The sequence below is a fragment of the Balearica regulorum genome, chromosome 2 (genome assembly GCF_011004875.1).
Source record: "Balearica regulorum gibbericeps isolate bBalReg1 chromosome 2, bBalReg1.pri, whole genome shotgun sequence".
Lineage (NCBI taxonomy): Eukaryota > Metazoa > Chordata > Aves > Gruiformes > Gruidae > Balearica > Balearica regulorum.
Window position 1 is genome coordinate 35341383 of NC_046185.1, and position 27916 is coordinate 35369298.

The following is a 27916-nucleotide window of genomic DNA, read 5'->3' on the forward strand; positions in this document are numbered from 1 at the left end:
TGAACTAATCCCATCACAGGATCAGATCTTGGTAATAAATAGTTCCAGGTGTGATCCAAGGACTAGGAATGTTTAGATTTGTTTAAACTGAAAGGTGTGGAGTTTTTTCAGTCTTTCCACTGCACAAGGGAGGGTTGTATGAGGTGTGTAACTCCTGTCTCTCAAAAGAGAGACCTACTTATTGCATGGAACTTTTCACTGGTGTATCTCAAATACTTTGCCAAGAAAGTTGATATCATTCTGCTTATGTTACAGATAGGGTAATGGGGCACAAGGATGCTCAGCATCTTGCTAAAAGTCAGCAAATCTGGTGACAAACCTGAAAGTATAAACCCTGGTACAGTGCTCTACTCAGTGTGCTCTGCTGCTTTCCCTTGTACCAGCGCATCCTTTCAATTTGCCATTTTCTTTATCATGAAACTTTGGGTTTGTGATGGGACAAGTTTGGAAAAGAGCTACTCTTTTGAATATGCCCATCTCGTGAGTGGCATTGGACAGGAATGGAATGAGCATGTATTTAAAGATTGTGCTGTACTGCACATACATAAAGGACCATACCAAGGTTGCATAGACAATCTCATGGCCAGTGCCTCTAGGTTTTTCAGTCTTCAATTTTACAATTTTATGGACTATGTCTAATCAAGTGCTTGAAGCTCTATGAAATAGGTTATACTTGTACATTAGGTTGCTAGCCCCAGTTCTCAGTTCTTTTCCACAGGCCATGGCTGTCTTGGCAGCAGATAGATGGCATGGCAGCAGATAGAGTTAGTTATCTCAGATAAATTTGTAGCTGAAAAAGGACACACTAAGCATATAAATCTGTTTCTCTACCATGGTTGCTGTTCATAATTTATACAATGGTACCAGAGCAAGGGGTAGGTGGTGACTTCCAGTCATAACGCAGAATTTTCCATGCGTGCATCCCACTTACGGGCAGAACAAAGGAGTTTGTGGCCTGAGGCATTTGCCTTTTCTGCCTAATCCATGTGTCCGGAGAGATCAGAATGGAAAGAGAGCGCATGGAGAAAGAGAAGGAGTGTGGAGAAGACTGCTCACTTCCACCTATACTGACACTTAGGGGAAAAAAGCGAGCAAGTGCTGGAGGTCTGTGCAAAGAATCACCAGTAGGCACCAACTACAGGGCCTCAGAATATGCTTTCCTTTAGTCTGTGCTGCTGAGCAGAGGCTCTGAGCCAGGGACAAAGTGTTCTGGGACACATCCACCGTAATACTTCTAGATTTCTTGAATAATTTACAAAGCTTTTGGACCCCTTTTCCCCAAACACACACAAAGCCAATTGTGCTGCAGAAGGGAGTTGGAGAAACTCTGTAAGGAAAGCCGCTTACTTCTTCAGCCTTTATATAGGCATTTTAAAGCAGTTTTTATTATTCCCTATTTTCAGGGGATGATGAAGCTGACCACTTAGTTTTTGCAGAGTTCACACACTGTAGTGATTTACTTCTTATCTCTTTATTAGGGTTTTATTGCCTTATTTACATTGTAATAGCAGTAATGATGTTTTGCGTATAGTCATATTGCCTTTGATTGGGAACAATACCAAGAAAACTTCATGATTTAATTATTTGTGTTCTTTGCAAGAAGAATTAAAGGATCATGCCAAAATCTTATCAGAGCATGAAAATTTAGCATGCCAAGAGTGAAGCTATTTAAGTGGCATACCAATGATTTATTTGCTGACAAGGTTCAGTTTTAGAAACTCTCTCTTTGCTGTTTCACTACTGGTAGTTAGAAGTGTAGAAAGTATAGTTATCAAAAAAGCATTAGTAGGAAGAGAGAATAGATTTTCAAGTGACTTGTGAATGTAGATGCTTTGGTTTAAAAAAAGTAATCAGAGAAACTGATTTTTCAGAACTGAGCAAATATTTTATGAAAAATCAAGCCATGGGCAGGTATTTGAAAGTCAACCAGCACTGACTGACCAGCTACTCTTGCTAATCCTTTTCTAAAACTTCACCACAAAGTTTTTAGACTCTAGTTACTCATCTGGAACACTGCTTTAATCTGTAAGTATTAGCTTGTTTCAGAAGTATTGCAGCTGAATAGGAAAAACTGGTGATTAAGTTGTTCTGAAAAATTAAACAATCTAAGACTTTGTAAAATGGTTGTAGTCCATAGGTGCCTTATGAAATAGATCCTTTATTTACTGTTAGATCTTCTTAGGCCACAAACATCTACCTGGTTATTTTTTTCTTAAGTATTTTCTCTATAAAATGAATTAATCCATCCCCAAACAATATGTTTAACTGTCTCCAGTAAAATACAGTTTTGCATGGCATATATACCTTGATTAACTACAAAGTTAATCCACAGCTTTTCTTGAAGAATATTTCCATACTTACAAGCACTGGTTTGTTGCAGGAGGGACTTAAAAGAATTTATCTGTAGATGCTTGAAGGAACCACCATTTAATAAAGTAGTATTCAGATGTGCAGATCATGTTTAACATTTGAAATATATCAGTAGCACTAAGGCAGTTTGGGTGTCTCAGCAACTAACTGGTCCCAGAAAGAGTATCGGCGGTATCCCGCAAAGTGCTGATCTTCAAAATTTTTAGTGCTTTGCAGAATTGATTTCTCAGTCCCAAGCCAATTGTCCATATCATGCAAGTGCTGCATAGTATTATAGTCAGAAGCCTCTGTTTGAGAGTAATCCAAGAAAGAATACCAGTATTTTGTTTCCAAGTTCTTTTTGTAAAATATTTGGCTCCAATGCATAGCTAATTTTCATAAGGCTCTTTGAAAGTCTCTCTTTAGAAAAAGATGTATTTCTTCTATGTGCATAGTTCATTTTAAAACCAAATCTAGCTAAAAATTGCCATATAAGCTGTTTTTTTTTCAACAGAGGGACAATAGCCATATTTTTGTCTCCCCACAGAAGAAATACATTTGTGTTTTAAAAATACATGTATTTGAGTAGTCATGTAAAATAAGCAACATAAAGGTGCCATATTGAATTCATTAAAATTTCTCTCATATGTAATCCCAAGTATCTAGATCCTCATAATTTTATTGGCAGAGGGAGCAAGTACATGGTTTGACATATCAGCTGGGCTATGAATATCTAAACATTAATACACTTCCAAGCTCATGCTTTGGTTTGGTTTTCTGCCTTACAAGTGACTTCAGTATCGGTTTTAAGAAGTCCCCACTGACCATGCCCTCTCCAGACCGTATTTAGCAGACAGAATTTGCCTGTCTTGTTATCGCCCCTCAAAAGCGGAGAGATGGAGTGTCCTTTGGTCCCTGGTCCCCTTGGCCGTTCAATGCTCAGCTTTCTTGCTGCTCTTTCTTCGCTGGAGCGCAACCGCAGGCAGCGTGAGACAGCAGATTTGCCAGGCTGTGGAGCTGCCAGGCCCTAGACAGCCATGATTCCCATGGTTATTGTTGTCCCAAGGAACAGAGGGCTCAAAGAAAACTAAAGGTAAAGGACGGGTCACTGATTTGGTTGTCTTCTTCTTTGATATGAATAATTATTAGGAAACAAAATTTAACATTTGCCTCATAACCAGAAATTAGTACCATTTTTGTTTGACATAGTGACATCTTACGTTGTTAAAGAGAGCCCTCGATGGCTACTAGGGATTAGTAGGGGAAAATATTTCACTCTCAGGTCACCTGCATGAATCTGGCCCGGGGCACAGGTGATTGACAGCTGTTCAGATGTGATGTCGGTAGGAGGCCTCTGTGAAGGAAGTTGCAAGTTTCGGTCTGGGTAGGCAGGTGTCAGCACTACAGACCCACACTCCCGTAATTATTAATCTCTGCCGGCAGTGCCATGCCAGCTGCCGGAGCGGGGACCGCGTGGGAACCCAGCCTCGGGGTGGTGGGTGAGGATGTCAGTGGGACGTGGGGGTTTCTGCTGCCGGTGCTGCGCTCGCACGGGGAAGCAGTGTGAAATCCGCACCCTGCGCAAGCTATCTCCTGGGATAACGTTGTGCAAGTGAAGCAGGAGCCTGTCCTGAACGGCTATGTGCACGCTGCTCTCTTTAAGCGTGTTAATGTGTGGCGTAGCCCTGGAGAAAGTGAATGCAAAAGGAAAGGGTTTAATGCCCTTCACTATTTCTGTCCCAGATTCCTTCCCGCAAACCTGCATTTCACCAGTCCTTTCTCTTACCGCTTCAGCTCCTCGCTACACTTTCCCATGCAAGTTTTTTTTCCCTTGTAAATGATGTGAAGCAAATACCTAATTTTATCTTTAGTGCTGACGCAAGAAAATTAGAGGAGGTATATTACAGTTCTGTTCAGTATTCTTTCCAGAGAAAACTGCTGGTTAGGTCAATTTACTTGGCACTGTACACCACTTTAATCTTAACTTGAGGCCTGCTGCAGATATACAGCAGCTGGGTCTAATGTCTTCATGCATGGTTGCAAGTAAGCCAGTTAATTTCTGTTTGTTGAGAGGTAGGAATCAAGCAAATTTTTCTCTGTTGAATGAAAACATTGTGGGGCTGGTAACAGGTGAATAAGCAATACTGTATAAGAAAACAACCTGGAATTACCGCCTAAGCTTTGAAGGGCTGGATTCCACAACAGACAAGTCACAGTTTCATCCCATTTATAATAGCAGTAGTTTAGCCCCAAGTCTTCGATTAGAAGAATTAAAAAGAAAAACTGGCTTGATGGACCTTGTTTGGGAGAAAATGCCACCAGTGAAGAAGCACTTTAACTTCAAGTCCACTTGCGGTGCTGTAAGCTGCTAACTGGGGTGTTCGCTGTATTGCTAAAACTATATGCAGGCTACAGAAGCCAAACAAATTTCTCCCCCTATCACACTGAGGTCTGCTCAGGCTCTCGATGGCCTCCAAGGTTATATCCATCAAGCTTGCTGGTGTATGTTGTCATGGTTTAGGTCCAGTATGCAACTAAGTACCACGCGGCCGCTCGCTCACTCCTTCTGCCCCAGGGTGGAAGAAAAAGGTAAAACTCGTGGGTTGGGATAAGGACTGGGACAGCAAAGGGAGAGGAAAATAACAACAGCAATACTAATAGAAGGATACATAAAGCAGGTGATACACAATGCCATTTGCTCACCACCCAGAACCTGATGCCCAGCCCCACCTTGAGCAGCGATCCCTCCTCCCTGGCCAGCTCCCCCCCTTATATACTGAGCATGATGTCATGGTATCAAATATCTCTTTGGCTAGTTTGGGTCTGTTATCCTTGCTGTGTTCCCTCCCATCTTCTTGTGAAAATTAACTATCCCAGCCAAAAAACAGGACATTATCCAACCCTTATTCTATACCATCATGCCAGAATACAACTCTTTTCAATTAATCATCACTGCTTTTCCTGTCTTTTAGATAGATAGATGGATAGATAGATAGATAGATAGATATACACAAAGATATCATTCCTGTAGTCTACGGGCCATCCCGCTAAAATGTCCGTTGAGTTCATTTAGTCCATGACTTTGGGCTTCATCTGTCATAACAGTCTCAGGGCAGGAGAGATGGTGTGTGCTGTTGGATTGTTGCACACTGCATTCGGAGCTTGCGGCTGGTGTATCTGGCATGATCCACACCCATGGTCTGCCAAAGATGCCAATTGTGAGGCAGTCACCAGGCGCCGGTTGCTGAAGTCAGTTCTAGTTCCTTCATTGCTGCACTTCGCTCAGTTTCATCAAAGTTCATCCTTCATTAATTTGTGTGATTCTTACTGTAATACCTTTGATATAGCATATAGGAATTGTAGTAGTGATGACATACAACAGCAGGGTTATTTAGCAATTGACATCATACAATTTAATTTATTGGCTAGTCTCACCCAAAATCAAATCCCCTTAAGGTACACATCGGACTTCTCCATCCTTCTGCATCACCCACCAAGTGCGCCCAGGTCCTTGAGCAAAAGCAACCCCATGGATGGGTTTGCCTTTGCATGAAGCAGCGATAACCCAGACCATCTTCCCCAACGTATTCTTCATGTGCACTATGGGGACTTTATCCCCTTCTACAGTGCGTGGAAGTTTTGATTGGGCAGGGCCAGCTCGATTGGCAGACCCCCTAGCGTTAACTAACCAGGTGGCCTTTGCTAAATGTGTCCCCAAATGTTTGAAGGTCCCAGCACCCATTGCTCTCAGTGTAGCCTTTAGCAGTCCATTGTATCGTTCAATTTTTCCTGGAGGCTGGTGAGTGATAGGGGATGTGATACACCCACTTGATGCCCAGGTGGCTCTTTGGCCCAAGTGTCTATGAGGTTGTTTTGGAAACGAGTCCCATTGCCTGACTCAATTCCTTCTGGGGTGCCATGCAACCACAGAACTTGCTTTTCAAGGCCCAGGATAGTGCTCCGGGCGGTGGCATGGGACACGGGATGTGTTTCCAGCCATCCAGTGGTTGCTTCCTCCATTGGAAGTACATGGTGCTTGCCTTGGTGGGTTTGTGGGAGCATGATATAATCAATCTGCCAGGCCTTCCCATATTTATATTTCAGCCATCTTTCTCCATACCAGAGAGGCTTTAACCTCTTGGCTTGCCTGATTGCAGCACATGTTTCATATTCACGGATAACCTGTGTGATAGTGTCCATGGTCAAGTACACCCCTCGATCACAAGCCCATCTATACGTTGCATCCTTTCCTTGATGGCCTGAGGTGTCATGGGCCCACCCAGCTATAAATAATTCACCCTTACGCTGCCAGTCCCAATCCACCTGAGCCACTTCAATATTAGCAGCCTGATCCACCTGCTGGTTGTTCTGATGTTCCTCGGTGGCCCGACTCTTGGGTACCTGGGCATCTACATGACGTACTTTTACAATGAGCTTCTCTAGCCGGGCAGCAATATCTTGCCACAATGGGGCAGCCCAGATGGGTTTGCCTCTGTGCTGCCGGTTGCTCTGCTTCCATTGCCGTAACCACCCCCACAGAGCATTGGCCATCATCCATGAGTCGGTATAGAGGTACAGTGCTGGCCACTTTTCTCTTTCAGCACTATCTAAAGCCAGCTGGATGGCTTTCACCTCTGCAGACTGGCTTGTTTCACCTTCTTCAGCAGCTTCTGCAACTCATCATGTAGGACTGCATACAGCAGCCTTCCACCTCTGATGCTTTCCCACAATGCAACAGGACCCATCAGTGAACAGGACACATTGCTTCTCATTTTCTGGCAGTTTATTATACAGTGGGGCCTCTTCAGCACGCGTCATCTCCTCCTCTGGTGACATTCCAAAATCTTTGCCTTTTGGCCAGTCTGTGATCACTTCCAGAATTCCTGGACAACTGGGGTTTCCTATTCGAGCCCAGTGTGTGGTCAGTGCGACCCACTTACTCCACGTAGCATCAGTTGCATGGTGTGTAGAAGGGGCCCTCCCTTTGAACATCCAGCCCAGCACCAGCAGTCAGGGTGCCAGGAAGAGCTGTGCTTCGGTACTAACAAACTCTGAATCAGCTTGAATCCCTTCATATGCTGCCAGTATCTCTTTTTCAGCTGGAGTGTAGCAGCCTCGGATCCTCTGTACCCCCAACTCCAAAACCCCAGGGGTCGGCCTCGAGTCTCCCCTGGTGCTTTTTGCCAGAGACTCCAGGTAGGGCCATTCTCCCCGGCTGCGGTGTACAGCACATTTTTTACATCTGGTCCTGCCTGGACTGGCCCAAGAGCTACGGCATGAACTATTTCTTGTTTAATTTGTTCAAAAGCTTGTCGTTGCTCAGGGCCCCATTTGAAATCATTCTTTTTCTGGGTTACGTGATAGAGAGGGCTTATTATCAGACTGTAATTTGGAACATGCATTTGCCAGAAACCCACAAAGACTAAGAAAGCCTGTCTTCCCTTTTTGCTAGACAGTGGAGGCATAGCTGCTATTTTGTGGATCACATCCACTGGGATCTGACAATGCCCATGTTGCCATTTTATTCCTAAAATCTGGATCTCCTGTGCAGGTCCCTTGACCTTACTTCTTTTTGTGGCAAAACCAGCTTCCAGAAGGAGTTGAACTATTTTCTTCCCTTTCTCAGAGACACCTGCTGTGTTGCCCCATATGGTGATGTTGTCAATGTATCGCAGGTGTTACAGAGCTTCACCCCATTCCAGTGCACTCTGGATCAGCCCATGGCAAATGGTGGGGCTGTGTTTCCACCCCTGGGGCAGTCGGTTCCACAGGTACTGGACACCCCTCCAAGTGACAGCAAACTGCAGCCTACACTCTGCCACCAAAGGGATTGAGAAAAACGCATTCACGGTATCAGTAGTGGCATACCACTTGGCAGCCTTTGACTCCAGTTCATATTGAAATTCTAGCATGTCCAGCATGGCAGCACTCAGTGGGTGTGACCATTCATGCCACAATAGTCTACTGTCAGTCTCCACTCTCCATTAGACTTTTGCACTGATCATATGGGTTTGTTAAAGGGTGAGCGGGTAACTGCATGTTGTCCAGGTCATAATAAACCATCTCCTGCACAGCTAATTCCCTCAGGTACTGCGATACCTCGTTCCATGGTGGTCCACCTGCCTGTGTGATACACATCGTCTTCACTGAAGGGATACCTTTCTCTCACGCCTGACAGAAGTCGTCTCCAGAGGTTGAGGGCTTGTGTCTTTTTCCCAATTGCCTTGTCGATGCCCCCTTCCCCAGACAGGGTTCCCAGCTGCTTGACCTCCTTACCCTCTAATTCCAGGCTACTGGCCCCGTTATCCCAGCATCAGAGCAGCAAGGTAATGATGTGCTCCCCTGGATGGCAGCCAAAATCTTTCCGTGTATCTCACAGCTCACTCAGGGACAAGGATCAGGTGATTACCTCTAGTTCTGCCTTTTCCTCCTGTTCTTGTTATGGTCCTGGTTCATCACTATCCCTTACTAAGCAAACTGATTTTATTGTGTATTTCTTCTTCTGTATAGAGGTGACTGATACCAGTACAGGCTGGTTTTTTGGTTAAGCTGCAGTGTCTGTCACAGGGGTTGGAGTAGCTGCAGTGTCGGTCTGTTCTCCCTCTCTTCCCCCTGATTGCACTGCCTAATATCAAGCAGTGCTTGGTGGATAGTGGCCAGAGCCCAGCACAGCGCAGTTAAGTTGTGCCTTTTTGGAATAGCCACAGCATTTTCCTTTCACATATTCTATCACTTTATCAGGGTCCTGTAGTTGTTCAGGAGTGCAGGTCCAAACCATTGGGGGTGAGAAGGTCTCTAGACACCTGCTCATATTCTCCCACATGTCATGCCACCCATGACTCTCCAGCCTTGGGGCAGATCTCTGGGTGGTATTCTTAAAACAATTGTTCGTAACCCTAAACAAGACCTGGAACACATTCAGGAGGCATAGCAATAAAAGCATGCTGGCTTGAACATCTCAAGGATATTCAAAATTCTCAAAAGCTGCTGTAACCAGCCTGAAGGGAAAAGAAGAGGTGAAAGAGCAGGAGAAAATATCCCTCCCATCTTTCCCATAGATTGGGTGCGATTATTAATCAATTCTGAGAGGTGTCATATGAGGTACGGGCATGCCAGCAATGCCACATACAAATAGCAGCTTAACCTCCTGACCAGTGATGTTATCATGTCATAAGTCAATATTACATAGTACAGCAAAATGAGCATCGTGATCCCACTCCCAGAGCTGATAAACAGCGCCACAGGAAGTACATACAGCAAGTAAGGGTTTACATATCACAGCCATGTGAACAAACAAAACACCATTGTGACCAGTGACTATTTAGCTAAGATATTAAATGTGTATAACAAATTTGTTTTAACATGCTCTGATCCAATCTGTCGTTATCTCAACCCTTCGAGCCCCATGTTGGGCACCAATCAGCTATCCTGGCTGTGTCCCCTCCCGGCTGCTGGTGAAAAGTAACTCCATCATCTCAGCCGAAAACCAGGACAATGTCCATAGAGGTAGCACTGGCTATGCAGAGTGTTACCCATTGATGACCCGAGTTCCTGCCACGTTCTGTGGAGTCCTCAAAGACTGGGACTAAATTCACTAGATCTTTTGACTTTAAAGGCTTAGGTCTTTAGCATTATAGCTAGCCAAAGAGTTTACCTACTTAAAAATAGGTGCTAGTAAAAACTCCAATGCTCTGATTAAGATGCAAGAGCTATGGGTTTGTACTTCACCCTAAAAACAAATAGGCTTCTATCATATTAATGGTAGCTTAATTCCAAATACACATCATGTTCTACCTTAAAATGACCTAAAACTGTTCATATATTTAGAAAATAAAACTTTAGATAAACTAGACAACAAATCTTCCTAGTAGAAAAGGAAATCCAGGTCTGTCTTCTCCCAAATGACCACCTATAGAGTCAGGCAGTGGCTTCTCTCTTGCTGGGAACCTTTAGCTGTTGTCTGCACAGTGCCACAGCCTCAGTGGGAGGAGCAGAGCACACCCCCAGCTGAGACTGTGATGAGAGGAAGAGAGAAAGCAATAATCTGAGAGGATAAAATACTTTTCCCCCTCAATTTACTCTAATTCTTTTTTGTTATTGATGTTGTTCCTGTGTCTATGTTTATAGAATCATAGAATCATCATAGAATGATGACATGCTCCACTAGATCTAGGTATTCAGAGTAGAACAGCACACTTCCAAGCACCATAATATTTTATTAAAAGAGTTTCTTCACCTATACAGCCTAGCTTCTCTCATTTAATGCATAGACACTTACAAGAAGTGGGAAATCTCAGGCTAAGAGAGATGCCGAATGAGCCCTTCTTGCTCTGTAGTTGGTATTACTGCCAGTCTCTGCGTTGTCAAAACACTGAGAGAAGTTGCATTTCAGAAATCTTTTACAAAAGAATCGATTAAAGGCTATAAAAAATGACAATCTGCACAGGATAGAGACTAAACAGAATTAATCCTATATGTGTAATTTCCCTAGAATTATCTCCACTGTTAGTTAAAAAGACAGCTAAGATGCAAACTTTAGTCTGATGTTTCCTCTTAGGCTTGACTGCTTAAAGAACTTTTCTGCAAAATTCTGTGTTTACCTAGCCCCTAGGTGAAAAGCCACCTTCCCCTCCCCTACACCTAAGGGAGCTAATGAGCCATGCCTCTTATCCTCCCAAAACTCTTGGCTCAGCAGAAATTAATCCACTTTCTTTGCCCAGTTCTAACACATGCCACCAGGATAAGGCAGGAGAATGAACCTTCCTACCCTTTTATGCTCACTGGACGATTGACTGACAGACAGGTCAGTCTGTATTCTCTGTACTTCATTAGTCATTATGTAGTTTGACACTAAAGCTAAACCAGCTTAATTGCTAGCTGCTATCAAAAGAGGCGGTCTCATCCCTTTTCTGCATCTCACTCCTAACTGCATGGTTGCCCTGGCTGCTTCGCGCAGGCACCTGCCCCCACGGGGACTCGGGTTTGAGGTCTAGACCTAGAAAATATGAGCCCTGCAAAAATATGTGAATACATTTACGGCACTACTTGGGAGTCGATCAGGTGCCCGTGGTGGTGGAAGACTGGGAGCAGGAGCATGTTCCTGGGGAAAAATTGGAGAGATTGGACAACTAATTTTAGCAGTGACACAGTGTTAGATCGGCTTATCCTTCTTGCCAAACTAGCCTTGGTATTCTGTAGAGAATAGCATAATTGCCCTATTCCACAATGAATCTGTGGTTCCTGTTGTGAGTCAGCCTGTATAACTGAATTAACTTTCCCAATGAATCATGTTTCTAATGTAGTTCATCGAGCATGGTTGCACAGACCATCTGTTAGTGGCGACACTGATGCGTATGCCTGACATGCCACCCCTTGTCTTGGTGCAAATCTTCAGGCCTGTAGGATGAATGAGATGGGAAAACTGACTGACATTAAATATAACTTCTTTTTTCCTGGCCAGTTAATTGTAGGAAGGTCACTGATATGTCCTGATAGACAGTTGTAGCAGTATAATTAATGGAGCAACACAAGGGCTGGAATGGTGATGGGGGAGTGGAGAGAAAAGGAGCGGAGAGGAACTGCTGTAGCAGATATTGGCACCGAAATAACTGTCTGCCTAACTGTTGCTGTAGTAAGGGTTTAGCAAAGGCTTTCCTTTATCTAAAGTGTAAGGGACATTTGCTTTTGGAGCAGAAGATCTGAGTTAAACCATACTGCCAACATGCCACACTGAATCGTTGCGACAATCTCAGAGATTAACAGGGTAATGCAATTTGCTTCGTGTTGTCAGTCAAAGTGGGTGCGACTCTGAGCCCTGAGTATAGGGTAAGATAAAGCAGCTGTCTGACTAAAACTGACAGTAAGGTAGTCCTAGATGGAGCTTCTAGGATTAGATAACATATTCAAGGCTGGTTGTTCGCACAGGATGAATGAGGGAGGAAGGGCCTGGGGACAAGAGGGGAATTTCGCAGGAGTTTCCCACCTGTTTGGGAGCATGCTCACCTTACTGAAACTGCTAAACCGGCGCAGACAGACTGGGTAGACAGCAGGACAAATCTGAACCTGCAAAATATTGTAATTGTATATATATGCCTTTGTTAGTGTCTGAAGGACTTACACTCACATTAGCATCTTCTAACTACAGCTCTGTGTTTTCTCTTCCGGTATTTTTCAATAACTGCCATCGCATGAAGAGCTGCGGGGCCAAAGCACTCTCAGATTCTCAGCAGGGGGTTACTGACGCGAAAGGAGAAGGACAGCGGGATCAATCCCACAGCATGATAGTGATATTTGGCAAACAGCTTTGAAGCATTTGGATATGTAATATTTTGCAGATGCCTGTAAAGTTCTCTGATGTCTTTCAGAGCAACTAAAAATCTTGCCATATGCTCCAACCTTCTTTTTGTGTGGCCGTGGGTTATGTGCAAATCTTCAGGATGACTGATAAGCCCGTTGTGAGCATATTGGATGCTTGCATGATTTGGGGCGCCACTTGAAATGTGCTCAGCATCCCACGCTGACTGCAGCCCATTGAACTGGAGTGCTCTCAACACCTCGCCACAACAGGCTCTTAACAAGTGGACTGCATTACATTAGCTTCCCCAGAAGGAAATCAAGTACTGCTCTCTTAAAATTGTTTGTGCCTTTCTTTCTGCCCAAATTTGTAGGGGTTGACAAACTTTCTCTTGAGTAATTCCGTACTGCTACTTTGCTCCACAGTGTGTGAAGGAGGGAGTTTGTCACGCAGAGCCTGTGAGTCAGACCTGCAGGGCATGTCACTGGCACGTCAGGTTCTTACGCGGAGGCTAAAAACAGTTTGTCAGTGCTCCCCATTAGCCGCCCTAATTTTCAGTTGGAAACTTGACTGTCACTTTGACTTAACTGCATCGTTTCCTAACATACAACGATGCGCAGGTTTTGTTTTCCTAACTGTACAGTGTGTAAAGGCTTTATAACAAGACCTAAAATGTTGGTTTGTTTGTAAATGAAAGCTGGTGTTCTTATGACCCTTCCAAACAGAGGCAGACCTACCTACCTACAATTTTGTTGTTCTCCTTAGTAAAAAAAATGTCCATTCGTTTCATCCTAATTGTGGGTAGCCATTTAGTCAGAACAGGATCATTTGAAGTAATTTTAAAGTATGTCTATGGACTATTGCTGCATACTGCATAATGTGTTAAAACCTGAATATTTCACATGTGTAAATATGCTTTATTGCTAAAAGTTTACTTTATGTACTGTGAGCCCTGATCTTTATTTTAGGGCTTTGTTTTACTTCAAGCTGCTTCTATGACTAAATTTGAGGCATACAGCTCCATTTTGCAGCTCAGTCGCCTTCCATCTAAGTATGTTTCACTTGTTTCCTCTGAAAAATTCTGAATTTCTAATTATGAAAGGGAGCTGTTTATCGCTGTTTGAGGTGTCTGTTTGACAAGCAGTCATGCAGAAATAGTGCTATGTGTAGGATCCCAGTATAAATAGAAGCAATCATGATCCAAACTGTGGATAAGTAATTAGAATAATAAGTAGAAATAAAGAAGCTTTGTCAGTTTGCATTCCTTTTTCTGAAACGGCTACGGGCAAGTGTAGAAACTAATCCTTATCTTTAGTTTTTCCCCCCAAATAAGGGTAAAATTGGATTTAAGAATAAGAGCTTACCATATGAATTTAGGTTTATGGAGGATGTACTCTAGACTGTCAAAAATAGTATGCCTGAGGCAGATTTGCTTCTAAAGAGAAAAATGCAGTAAAGCTTAGGGTTATACTGAAAGTGAACTGCAGTATATTATGAAATAGTTTGGTTCAGTAATTCCTGGATTGTTACATTCAGATTTTCAGCCACTATAGTTCTTTGTTGATTAAAAAAAATCCTTTGATAAATACCAAGGACTACTGAAGTTAAGGGTCTAACTTTTCTTTCTGTCTGAACTTGTCACGGCAAGGAGATAGTAATTTACACTTATCAAAAACTGAATAGTGACCTGAAGCTATTAAATGTATTTCAAAGAGATGATTAAGAATAGTGACAATGAAACTAGCCCCAGTGAAAACTGACCATCACATCTATAGCTGATTGAAAAAGCTCTAAAAATTTGGTCTCCTTTCAGATATTTTTCACCCTCTGAACTAGGATCTAGAGGATGAGGTCGAAGAAGACTGCACATCATGTGTGGTCTGTCCAATCTCTAGCATGACTTAATCAACCTCAATGCTGCTCTAAATTATAGCAGAACAAACTAGTCTTCTGATTCTTTATTGTATAATCTACTGAACATGAAAGTCTTTTTGGATTATTCTTTGCTACAGGTTTGTAAATGTTCTGGAACTGAAAAATAGGCAGATGAAACACATTTTTTTCTAGTACTGATAGTTCTTGTTTGTAGACTAGTTGTATAAATAACTCCAGGACATCTGACATCTTTTTCATATAAAATATGTTGGCAAAATTTGGCGTGAATTGGTTCCATTTCATCAACTTTCTTTTTGGTTCTCCTTTTTTTCTTTTCTGTGGGAGTATTTCTATTTTTCTAATCATTTTGGAATTTGGAAGTTTATTCATATCTCCTTAATCGTATATTAGTTCAAGGAACACATAATCCCTTTTAGGCAGCAGCTTTTACAACATGTGGTGGGTGCCTCTGAATCAGCATCAAATGTTGGCATCTCCACTTCCTCCTTCATCAGAAGTAGTGAAGTTTCATCAGAACCAGTGAGAAAAAATATTTCAAGAGAACGTAAAGAAGTGGTGTTTTTTTCCTTGGAGGAAAAAAAAGATTTAATATTACATGGAAGAACATATTTCAAAACCATCCTGTGTACTTCCTTCAAACTTAACATGGAATTAAAATTTTCTCATTGAGGATGGACACTGTTGGTAAATAATAATGACAATTGAATATGACTTGTCACAAGACAGAGCTCCTTTGCCTGAATATTTGTAATGCGATTTGATGTTTTTTTCATGTGTGGAAAGCTTGGATGGAGGGTATCCTGTTTCTGGCAGGTCTAGAAAACAGCAAAATTCAGAATAATGTAATTTTCAATCTGTACAGTTAGATTAATAAGATGCCCTACCACCTACTTTCTCCAACTTTCTTGTACATTTGTTATAACTACTGGGAAACATATTTGAGCTCGCTATATAGAAAAATACTTTTGAGAAGTGCTTTTGGGCTCCTGAGACTGGTAGACACTCTGGCTATCTCCCAGCCTCACACAGGGACAAGAAGCAGGTGCCCAGCAGCCCTCCCTCCTGCCTTCTCTCCACCCTGACGTTCCCCGGCCATAATCCAAGCGCACGGGCCAGGGGAAGCATCGCAGCGAGGCCCCCGGAGCAGGCAGCGGGTACCTGCTCCTGCAGTGTTCAGCATAGGCACCCCGGGAACTGCCCCGATGCAGGCCCTGGGAGTAGTCACCAAGGTGAGTGAAGTACATGGAGTCTGGTCCTGAAGAGTGCGGAAAGATCATGGACCATGGCCGTTCTTCTGCCTGATGTTCACGTCTCAAATAATTCCAGTGTATCCAAGTCTTCCTCCTCTAAACTTCAAATCCCATTGTTCAATGCACTGAACTCTGCAAGAAATAATTCAAGGAAACGCTTCAGGCGATGGAATGTAAACCTTAGAAAGGTCCAAAGGTTTCTGCTTGTAATGGGATCCCAGCATCACTTAAATTCATGGATTATCTGATCCTTTTTTCTTCTTAAATTGGATATTTATAAGATAGAAAATCCACAGTGTTTCAGCTTTCAGGAGCTTAGTGGGAAGAGCCTATATACTATAGGCAGGTATAACCCTGATCTCTCTTGCCAGCCTCCCTGGTTGGAATAACAGCTGGAGAACAGGTCACTTTATATAAAATAATAACTGTGGGGGATTCATGGCTTTGCTTTTCCCAGATTATGAGCCCAGACACAAAAGTCTGACCAAAGCAATGGAGCCTTTAGAAAACCTTTCCAGAGGAAGGGCTGGATGTCTAAGCTGTTTTCCTATCCCAACTCAGAGAATGATTTTTCTGGGATCATATATCAACAAATAAACTTTTCGCTAAGCTATGGGAACAAAACCAAGTGGTTTTGGCCAGTAATAACATCACAGTTGAGTGAGGATGATGCAGAAACCTGAATTTTCAGAACTTAATTTTTTGTCTCATATTTCTAATACCCTATTTGAAATAAATAGATGGCATTATATTTTATTTTTATTTTAACTTTATTTCAGAATTAAACTTTTCATCAAAGCCACAACATTTCTCAATGTTGAAATCAATATTCTCTGATAACTTAATTCCATTTCTGGATGCAACAGACCTAGATTCCTTTCTACACTAAATGGAAACAGAGTGCAGGGTATTTAATATCCTGTCATTGAGACAGTGCAGGCTGCTACTATACGTTGAGGAGTATATAAGTATGTGAATTTTGAGAATTAAAATGAACTGGGCAGCTAATAAAAGAGTGAGATGTAAGGATAGTTATTGTTTTTACATCTAAGTAAGGCCACCCTAAATAATTCCAAGCAGTTTGAATGTTTTGAACAATCTTTTTTAGCATAATCTGTGCAACTAATTCTTCATAACATTAATACTTTGAAATAATTGATTTTCAAATACTGAAGCAAGCACAGCATGAAGTTTAAGACTGCAAGGCAATAAAGACAAATCAGTTTTTTAAAAAAACCTATTTTTTAAAAAAAGCAACACAAGTTCAGTGAAGCACAACTCATGTTTTAAGAAAGCCTTTGTCTTGTGTGGAAAGAATCCTATCATTTATTATACAGATATCTTTTATTTTCTTTAAAGAAACACAGTATTGTTTAGAGGAAGTGGGAATTCATAGCTCTGTTGGTTATAACTATCTACAGTCTCAGGCTGTTGAATTCAGGATATACAGCTGTTTATGACTTTATATACTCTATAGCCAAATAAGGTAAATACCCACTTGGGCTAGAGCAGAGCTGTTAGCAATCTGAATTCAGTACCTGTTATTGCTCCGTTGCTGTGCAGTAGTATACTGGGTCTGGCTGGGATGGAGTCAGTTTTCTTCATAGCAGCCTGTAAGATGCTGTGGTTTAGATTTGTGACCAAAACAGTGTTGATAACACGCCAATGTTTTAGCTGTTGCTGAACAGTGTTTGCACAGTGCCAAGTCCTTCTCTGTTTCTACTCTGCACTGCCCCCCGCCCCCGGCCCCCCAGCAAGCAAGCTGGAGTGAGCAAGAGGTTGGGAGGGCACACAGCCAGGACAACTGACCCCAACTGGCCAAGGAGATATTCCATGCAATATAACATCATGTTCAGCAATAAAACAGGAGAGGAGTTTTTCCAAGGTAGCCATCACTCAGAGACTGGCTGAGCATCGGTGCTGGAGGGATGTGGTGAGTGATTGCCTTTGCATCACTTTTTGTTTTATCTTCTCTTTCTTCATTTATTAAACTGTTTCGATCAACCCATGAGTTTTTCTCACTTTTGCTGTTCCATTTCCCTCCCTCATCCCACAGGGAATAAGAGAGCGAGCAGCTGTGTGGGGCTTAGTTGCCAGCCACAGTCAACCCACCACAAACAGGCAAGATTTCTTTGAACACTTTCAGACATTTCAGCTCAGCAGAATACGGTATTCTGTGTTAATGAGGTGTATAGTATTGGAAGCTCCCAGCTTCAGGTTTGATAGTTTACATTGCTGGCAATATTCAACTTTATTCTTACATTCTCACTGGGAGTTGGAGCTAGATGATCTTTGAGGTCCCTTCCAACCCAAACCATTCTATGGTTCTATGATTATAACAAAGTTGTAGGCTAGGTATCGCTTTTTTTCCTTTCTCCTGTGTTAACTCTATTGAGACTGCAGCAGACCAATACACAAAATTCAAGGCTTTGATCTCACATGTATTCCTTAAACCTAATCTGCCAAAGAAGTGTGAGAAGGCTATGGATTTTGAGCATGCCATGTACTAGGCTCAAAAAAGAAGATCCATGCACCTAATCTGCACAGAAATCAGATAGTTTCACCTGCAGTATCTTCTTGGCATATATAAATATCTACATTTCAGTCTTATCATTAGTTTACACAAAACTGGAGACTAGGGTAGAAAATGTGACCCGACCTTTTATTTTTATTATATATACAGCATTTCCTAAGTTATCCTGAGAAATTTTTTCCAGTACGTGATAGACTCTATTGCCCTTTCTCTACACTCTACAGAAATAAACACTTCAAAATTCAGTTTTAATTTTCAGCCTTGGGTTATATGCAGTGTGTTCATCGGTGGTCTAGAAGCAAGCATAAATTCATCTGTTCATAGCACAAAGACCATCAGAGTGTTAAATGGTGGTAAATTGTAGAATACAATGCCGTAAGCCTAGCTGATTCAACAAAGTCCATCTTGACATAGCTAACTGCACAATTATTCATCAAGAAACATGGGATCAAAGCTGTGCTGACAGAATGGAGAATTTTAGCTTGCAAGTAAGTAACTGATCAGGAGTCATACAAGATGGGCAACTGAATAAGAGTTCCCATTACAGTACTTGACCACGAATGTCATGGATAATAGTAAGTATGAGTTACAAGGTATATCCTTGTGTATAGCATTGGTCAAGCTGATGCTGGAAGAATTCATCTAGTCCTGATGCCAGCATATTTAAAGGGATATGGAAACACTGAGGTAAGTTTAGAAAGCAACCACAAGAAAAGTATTTGCTGGAGGAGGTGGGGGGGAAATGCCTTCTGGTGAGAGACTTGAAATGTTTGGTGCAATGTCTAAAGGAAAAAACTGGGAGCTTACTTGACTCTGTCAAAGTACTTATTAAGGAAAAATTGTTGGTTTCTAAGGGACTCTGATCTGGCTGAGAAGGACATAATAAGAACCAATAGCAAAAATGTGAAAGTACACAAATTCAGAGGACAAAGAATGAGTTCTGAGCTAGATGTCTCTAACACTTGTGGAGCAGGATAGGATTTCTCTGGTCAACACCCAAGGACAGCACTATCACAGTAGGACATACAGGAGGTCAGACTACACCAACCCAGATTCTCTTCTGGCTTTATGAGTTGATGAATCTATGTGGTTTGTAACTATGGAACAGAAATCTCACCAACCTGTAACCCTCATCCAAGTAGCACAGACCAGGAAAATGAATACACATTTTCAGAGAGGGAGAGGAGCCAAATTGAAGGAACTGTACTGGGGTGTGGTGCCAACTTGCTTTCATAATAAAGTCTCAGTTGAGATCTAAGGAATGAATTCTGCTACCTGAGGGTGCTTCTGTTTGAAACTGATGATTTAGTCATGTGTTTTTTTTCACTTCTCTTTGGGGTTTTGAGTAGTGAATTCATTGTTGTTGCACTGTGTTTTAAGCCTGTCTCTCCGTCTCCTGTAGAAGCAGTTTCTAGCTATGATGAATTTCTCAAAATAGGAAAGGAAGCCTGGCATCCGGTCTCTGGTTAATACAAGCACACCTCAGAACTGCAGTTTTGCAAATGGTTTAAATCAATACAACCAGGCCCTTTATTTGGCTTGTTTGCTGTTGTTTTCTGAGGAGAAGGCAGGAAGGGTTGCTTTTTAAATTCTTACGTGTAACTTAGTCTCTATTCTTACCTTTCTTGATCAATGCTAGGATTGAAGAATGGACCTCCGAGTGACAAACAGTGTGGGTCACTCTGGAGTTCTTTGTCCAACAAGTTACTTTTACACTGCTACTACTTTTTCAGAATTGGATTGTTTTTTCTTTTTTCAGTAAAAAATGATTAATACTTTCCTGTGGATACTGTGCCTTACCACAGCATATGTTTCCTTCCACAATATTTTTCTGTTTGTAGAGTGAGCTTATTTTTGCCCATGTTTTATGACTGTATGAAAGCTTGAAAACTACAGAGATAAGGTTAAAGAAAAGCTCTTAAAAATATTTGATGGCTTAACTTGGGCTCTAAAGCTGTGGGTTCAAAGCCCATCTTGGCTCTTGAACTGGCAGACAGTAACAGTCTGAATATTCCCTGTTTGATGCATCATTCAAATGAAAACACTGTCACAGTCTGGTTTTTTTATCTGCTGGAGGAGTTATCTTTTTCTAAAGATCTCCTTGGTCTCTACAAAAAGATATATTATTTTCTAGTGCAATCTAAAAGAGATGGATTTAGGGTAGGAGGATTCCCTGCGTTGTGGGGGAATTTCTCCTTAAGCCACAGAGTAGTGCAGCACTTTTCAGTGGCCCCAGAAAACCACAGGCTTTTCATTTCTTCACCACTTAATAATCAGAACCCATTAGCAAGGCTTAGTATATCCAGATCGATCTGGCTCTAGTCGTTATCTTTATCTAGTTCCATTAGCGTGAAACAGGGTTCTGCAGTACAGGGGGCACCCCACTCTCCTCCAGCATGATCCTCCCCCAGATTCTGCTTTTTTGTTCCATCTACACAAAAGAACCCCACAAGTGGTTTTTAAGACATCTCAGGCCACTCTGCAGAAATGGGTAGAAATTTTCACAATATGAACAGGTAATATTATTCCATGATTTATAACTACTATGCTGGAGTTCTAATACCCAAAGCTTCCTCATAAACTATATAGTCACTAAAACATCTTGCATACCTTTCGGACACCTACACCACTTCTAGACTGGGCTAGTTTTATGGGTTTCTCTATGCCGAAAGTACAGAGAGAAGCATTTCCAGAGGCTGATTCCTCTCATCTATCTATTTAGGATAGGATAAATCACGCTCCAGAGATACCCGTCTCCTTTTGCTCACAATAGACAATGAACTTTGACTATGCCCTTGGCAAATTGACAATGAACTAATCCATGAATTAGTACTCTGCCATTTCTTCTGCAATCAACAATTTATTGGGGGGTTTATTAAAAGATACTACTCTTCATGAAACAATTAGCCATGTAAATAGAGATAGTTCAAAGTTTTGCAAGAGCATCTCTTATAGTGATCCATTCCGGCATTTGCAGACATTTTGCAAAAAATGTTTATAGGAGAAAACATCATTGCAGATGAGATATATCTGGACCCGGGTGAGTGGTACATGGTATCAGGATCTTGCAGGATCAGTTTTAGTAGCAGAGTTCTTGTTCTGAGCAGTCCAGTTCCCAGTAGTTATTCCTCTCCAAAGAAAGTCAGAGTTTTGTTAGCTTGAGGCTGAGCACAGAAATCTAGCCATATTTAGCTCTAAGACAATATGTATTTCACTAGTAGAGCAGACAGTTATGAGAGGATGGCTTTAAACGAGAGGAAAAATGTTTCAAAGTGGAGGGACAATTTTAATTCTTTAACCTCCACTTGTATTAGCTACTTCTTGGCTTCTAGTGTATGAAAGCTTCTTGGCATGTGCCCTGCCTCGGGTCGAGTAGGACGTGGGAGAGATTGTGCTTGGATGTCTGGAGTACTACCACTTGGGGGGGAAAATGTGTAGCATTCCAACAGATATAATTAATGACAAGTGTTGTTGTCTTTCTCCTGTGCCATCCACCCACTGGCTGCCTGGTGCTGACCCCTTGCTGTCCTGCTGACCTCTCCAAAGTTTATTTTAAAAAGGCATCCTTGCTTTCCCAAACTTTTCAGCTAGGCTTCCCTTGGGCTTCTTGTTCAGTGCATGCCCAGGACTATGCCTGTGTCCACTGCTCAGTGATCAGACACAAGTGTTTCCATTAGAGGGATGATTAATGGAAACTTCCTTGGGAATGGGAAAGGGAGAAGTGGGTAATACAAGTCAAGAAATGTGTTAAAACTGAACAAAGGAACTTTGTTTAAAAAATAACTTATTTTTCAAGTGTGCTGCAAATTGCCTTTACTCGCTGGGGTCCTGCCCACATCAGTAAAATGCTACAGTTGTTTCCTCAGTGGCGGGCTTGAAAGAAGTTTGTTCTTTCAACCCACTTTGTAGTGAGTGACCACATCAAACAAATCCACCGGCTGAATTGGCTTCTATGTTGGCAGATTTAGTAGACATAGGGTTTAATGCTGTGTAGTGCAGGTGCATGGAGGTTTCTACATCTAAACGCAAAGTAATAAAACAATGTACGGGACTGAAGAGTATACAGGAATCCAAACTGGCTATTAGGAGAGCACAGCTGTTGTTACTTCTGGCTGGTAGCATTCTCCAAAGAGAAAACTGTATGACTAAGTCCCTCATTTGCATGATGAGGATCACAGATCAGTTTCTGTCTGATCTCAGGCCTTGCCTCACCCTCTGCTTACCCTTTTCTTGTTATGTTATGTTAGAGGCAAAAGCCTGTGTCTTCCATTTCCATTAGACCCCGTGCTTAGCTCTTTAGATGCCCAGAGACAGCATCCACCATGTCAGCCAAGGCAACCTGCAGATTGAAACAGTACAACAGTGAAATTGGCAGGATGACTGATTTTTTTCACTGCTGAGGGGAACTGGTGAAAAATGTGAATGAGGCACAGAGAGAATAATAACCATGGGAGGAGGCTAAGAGCTCTGTGCTGCTGCTTCCATGGGAAAGCGGAGTGCTGGTGTTTCTAGTACTACCAGGTAGGACCTTCCACAATGCTTTACAGGGAAGCAGCATCACTGTTTTCCAGGAGAAATCAGTGCTTTTGTTGCTTGCTCTTAGTCTAACAGTGTATTAAGAGCTTTGTAGAGACAACAATAGAAAATGTTATCTTCCCACAAGCCCAAAAGCACAGGCAGCTCCTCTGCTCGCCAAACTTTGCTGTTCATTGGAAACAATCAACTCTGACTACTTGGTAAGTTGTTATTTGGTGTGTGCACATCATATTCTTTATGAAGTCAATTCTTCAAGGCTAGAGCTTGATCCTTTTGCCAAATCAGAAAAACTGGGCAGTTGCACTGTGGTGCAACAGTTGCACTCCCACTGTGGTGCAACAGGGAGACTGAGGCATTGAGGCTGGAGCTGCTAGTTTCCACTGAGCAAACCAGGTCTGAAACTCCTTTGCCATGTGTACAGCAACAAATAAATTCCTTTTCTTCATTAAACCAGTTCTGCACGTGCTCTTGCCCTCTCCCATGGCCAAACCCCATCGTGCAGGATGTGTTTGCAAAAGGCTGGTGCTGGCTGGGACCTCCACGTGCCTGCGCAAAGGGAAGGCCTGCCCCTCCCCTGCATAGCAAAGGCATTCTGCTTTTGTGGCATCTGGGCCACTGCAGCTGTTATAAGGAGGGGTTTGCTCTTTTTAGAAATTATTTCAAAGCAAGCATGTTGTTTATTAAAATATGTAGTGTACATTGTGAACTTGTAACTGCGATAGAAAAAATATCAGCAAATGATTCTGACAATTCATTGAAAACTCCTTCCTGCCCCTACCCCACTGAAGGGTGGGAATTACTTCTTGATTGAACATGCAACTTAAAAAATAGTATTTTTTTTATTTTTGTGTTTTTCCATTAGAATTCAAAATAATTTATATTCAATTATAAACATTACAAGTTAAAATTGCATATTGAAAATCATAACAAAATTTGGCGGAAAATTATTTTACTTTGATGAAATCACTGCAATAGATAAAACACAGGAGAGACAGCAGTCACAAAGAGCAGATAAGACTTTTTTCTTGTTTCCTGAAAAGCACTCTTTATGTACTAGTGCATCGTTAACTCAACGTGCAATTGCTGGTAATGCTGATGCCAGTAGCACAGCTTTGAGCCAGGCATGATATTGTAAATAAGAACTAGAGAAGATCAAGTATTAGTAATATAGAAATATAAGAAGCATACATATGACTGTATGAGGGAACAATCTTTGTGTAAGTACTGCAGAAGATGCTCTCAAGAATGGCTTTACTCATTTTAATACAATCAGGTTTTTGCCATCTTCTTAATAATTAAATTGGTATTTCACAGTCTGTTAAGTGTAATAATGACTAGATTTTTTTCACCCCCTGAGATTTTTGAGTTTTTGTCAGCTACCATGCTTCATTTCTTTTATTTACATCTAGATATTCCTTTACTGCAATTGAATGATTGATATTCATTCACTGTATTGTTAATTGTAGCACCCTTACTGGAGAAGACTAACAAGCGTTTTCCGTTCATTACTGCTTCTTTGTTTTCTTTTGTATGATTAATACCCATTGTTGATACCAAGATACAGTGCAGTCAATTGTGGCTTAAAGACAAGAATGAGATTAATGTTAGGGAAATATAAATTATTAACCAATTTGCAGGGGTGGTTGATTTTAATGAAATAAGTTTCTTTACTAAGTACATGTATGAATGATCAAATTCCTCTATGGCATAGCTAGAAAAAAGAAATGCCATTGCTTTCCACAGCATTTGTGAAAGGGAAAGTGATTGTATCATATTAACTTCTGATTTGAGTAAAATATTTTTCAGCCTTATAGGATCTTAAATTGAGTGGAAACAGGCAAAAAAAAATTTGATAGATCATAGATCTCACCTTCAGGGCAACTGGGTTTTCCCAGTGCTTTAGAGTCCTTAACATTGTGTGACTTGCATCTTGTGAAGCCTCACCTAAGAAGTACACAGTGGTTTTACACTTTTGAGATATCTGTAGACAGAGAATTGGCCATATTCTTTCAGATATAATCTGGACTGGCACATGTTTTTTCAAATCTAGAATAATTTGCTTCTGACAGCCAGGCAAGGAGAAAAACTACAGGTTTGAGATAGAAGTATGGTCTACAGAAACACTGCATTTTCCTGAAAGAACTGAAAAGTTTTCAGTGTTTGAGATTCTCTTTTTGTGTGTAGTCCATAGGAGAAAGAGATATGCTGATTGGCATATATATTTCTAAAAATGAGAGTGAATATTCCCACATGACAAATAATGAGGACAAAATGGGTTTCATAGAGGAGCAGGTTGAAATGCAAGAGGCACTGGGGTGCATTAGGAAGCCTTCTCTTTTACTGTTTGTCCCAGGCTCATTTTTTGTTTAGCTGGATGTGTGTTGCAGTTTAGTAAAGACACACAACTGAGCTATTATCCTCAATATGGGGATTAAGTTGTCTTCTTTCTCTAAGTTTTAAAAAAAATATTCCTCATTTATGGGGAAAATGGTTAGATAAACGTGAAAGTATTCCTCACTGATGGCTGTTTCAGGGACTTGCTTTATTTTTTGTTAGAGCCATTGTAGTACTATCATTTGCAGACTGACATTGGTTTACATCGCAGTTTGGATGATCTTCTCCAGTTGTATAATCACAGGCCAGCATGCAGAGTCTGTGGGTGGTTTAAAGAGATTTTCTAGGCTTCTTTGTTTCAGGAGTTTGGTGTCCAAACATTATATGATTTGTTTATACTGATTTCATTGTGAAGGAAAGAATAAGTCTGATCTCCTCCTCTCTTTATTGTAACTTGATAGCATGACAGTTATCTCAAGCATGGTTTCAGTTAGGTCTTATTTGTGCTTGAAGAATATTACTGTATAATATGCATGGTTATGAGTGCATTTTCTCAACTTCTGGTGACAGCCTTAAAAAGCTAGTGGTTCCTTCATGCTCTGATTGTATTGTTTATGTGTATTAAATTCTTGGAGCTAACTAAGACTGGGCATAATGTTTTAGTCTCTATTGCCATTTAAGTTACATTAGTATTTCTGCTTTTATTGTGTGTTGATTTTAAGTGACTTAATTTTACTCTGTCATGGCAGACTAAAACTGCTTGTAGCCTGATCCCGGAAACCCTCTCATAGGATTTGCATACATAAGCAAGCTTATTGGAATAATTTGCATAAAGAGAGCTTGAGTAGTGAAGGACTATTATTATTTTTCTTAATAAAATATTTTATTAAGATATAGCTGTATATTAATTAACATACCAAATAAGGAAAAATATTAGATAAAACAGCATCCTGAAGGCTTTTCTTTTTAGCCATGGTCGGAGCAGTTGCTAGTGGTTTCCGTGCTTTACACAGTAACATAGCCTTACTCAGCAAACTAACTTGGACTCTGTTGCTTCCACAGCCTGAAGGTATTCATAATGACATGTCACAGGAGACTGTCCCAATGCAAGTAGAGCTATTTATCTACCTTCCCAGATAACCAGAGCCACTGTATAACAAAAACTTAAAATACTCAGGATTGCACAGAGAAAGCATGAGGGGGGCTATTATTGCATCCTACCGGTTAAAGAAGCTACTGAAAAGCAGAAGTACTGGATTGCAGTTCCTGCTTTCAGTTCTGAACTTGGTTTTAAAGTAATGATTGGATAAAAACCAGAAATTATCTAGGGAGCATGGGATGATCCTCAGGATAGCTCAGTAACTGCTGTGATCATTAGCCTATGGAGTCAGGCTCTTCCTTGCGCTATCGTTTCTTTGACACATGAATCTTGAGTTATTTTTTCTGCAACAGCTGAACCTTCCCTATCACTAATCCTGGAGGTTAGATTGTCACCTAGGATGTAGGACATGTGGTTTTCTGCCTTAAAGCTAAGAAATCTAAAATCAGTATATCTTGTGGACAAGTGTTCTCACATCCATGCCATTGACAAAGTGGACATTAGATTGGATGTGGTGGTCAGTCCCTGGAACAGGCTCCCCATGGAAGTGGTCACGGCACCAAGCCTATCAAGAGTTCAAGGAGTGTCTGGACAATGCTCTTAGTTGTATGGTTTAGTTTTAGGTAGTACTGGGAGGAGCAGGACTCCATGATCCTTATGGGTCCCTTTCAACTGGACATAGTCTATGATTCTATGATTCTGTGAAAAAAGGGGAGTCTCATCTCCATCCGCTCCTCTGGTGGTCATCTTCTCAGTGAAAACAGTGAGCTCTGTTCAGGCATGTTGAAGAGCTGGAAGAGCCAACTGCCTTGAGGAGAGGATTGTACATCTGTAGATCCTAGCTGATCGAGCTGCCAGGTCCTCTGAATGTGGTCCTGGCTTTTCAGCTGGACTCCGGAGAGGAGCAGGAGTTCACCTCTGGGCTTGGAGTACCTCATTGCCTGCAGGTAGCTCCATACTCAGCATGTAACTTTCTTAGGTCATTCTTCAGAGAAACCTGGCTCTTCTCTTAACACCAAATAAAGAAACTGAGTACTTAACTTTAGACCTTTGATTTTATTCCAGGGATGTGCTATTTAAAACTTGTAAGCACCTGAATTCTTTATTGAATCTAACCCTGACAGGTTATTTTGTAACTAGCAGGATTTTGAATAAGCTCTTTTTGACAGCTGTGGTTAATGGATTTTAATAATAGGTGCTAGGATGAAATGATAAAATAGCCGTTAGTAGATCTTCCAGACTAAAAGCCAGCTGTTCAGTAAAGTTGCTGGACATATATCTATATTTTTGACTGTAACTGTAAATGGAGGAGAAGCAGATCCATAGTTGCAGAGCTCAGTTAATCAGAGTCAAGGATTGTCTAATCTGTATTGCTGAGCTGCCAGTTGGAGAGGTTCCTGAATTTAAGAAGCCAGAGTTCTTGAGGAAATCTGGTTATTGCCTATTAACATCTCTGAGTACTTTTTGAGCTACCTAGTACCCGTGGTATACCATTCTTACCAGAGAATCACACAGGACAGTATTCATGGAGAGGACTGAAAGTGCCTGATCCGTCCCACATCATCAGTACTCTTTTTATCTTTCTACCTGTGTTGCAGTAGCAGCCAGAAGTAGGAGTTAACAAC

At 41.5% G+C, this 27916-nt stretch overlaps 1 protein-coding gene across 9 annotated transcripts in view; it reads left to right on the top strand.

Moving 5' to 3' along the window:
• STAU2 (staufen double-stranded RNA binding protein 2) overlaps positions 1-27916 on the top strand; it is a 178066-nt gene that overhangs the window by 134643 nt on the left and 15507 nt on the right. The gene's annotated exons all lie outside the window — the stretch shown is intronic.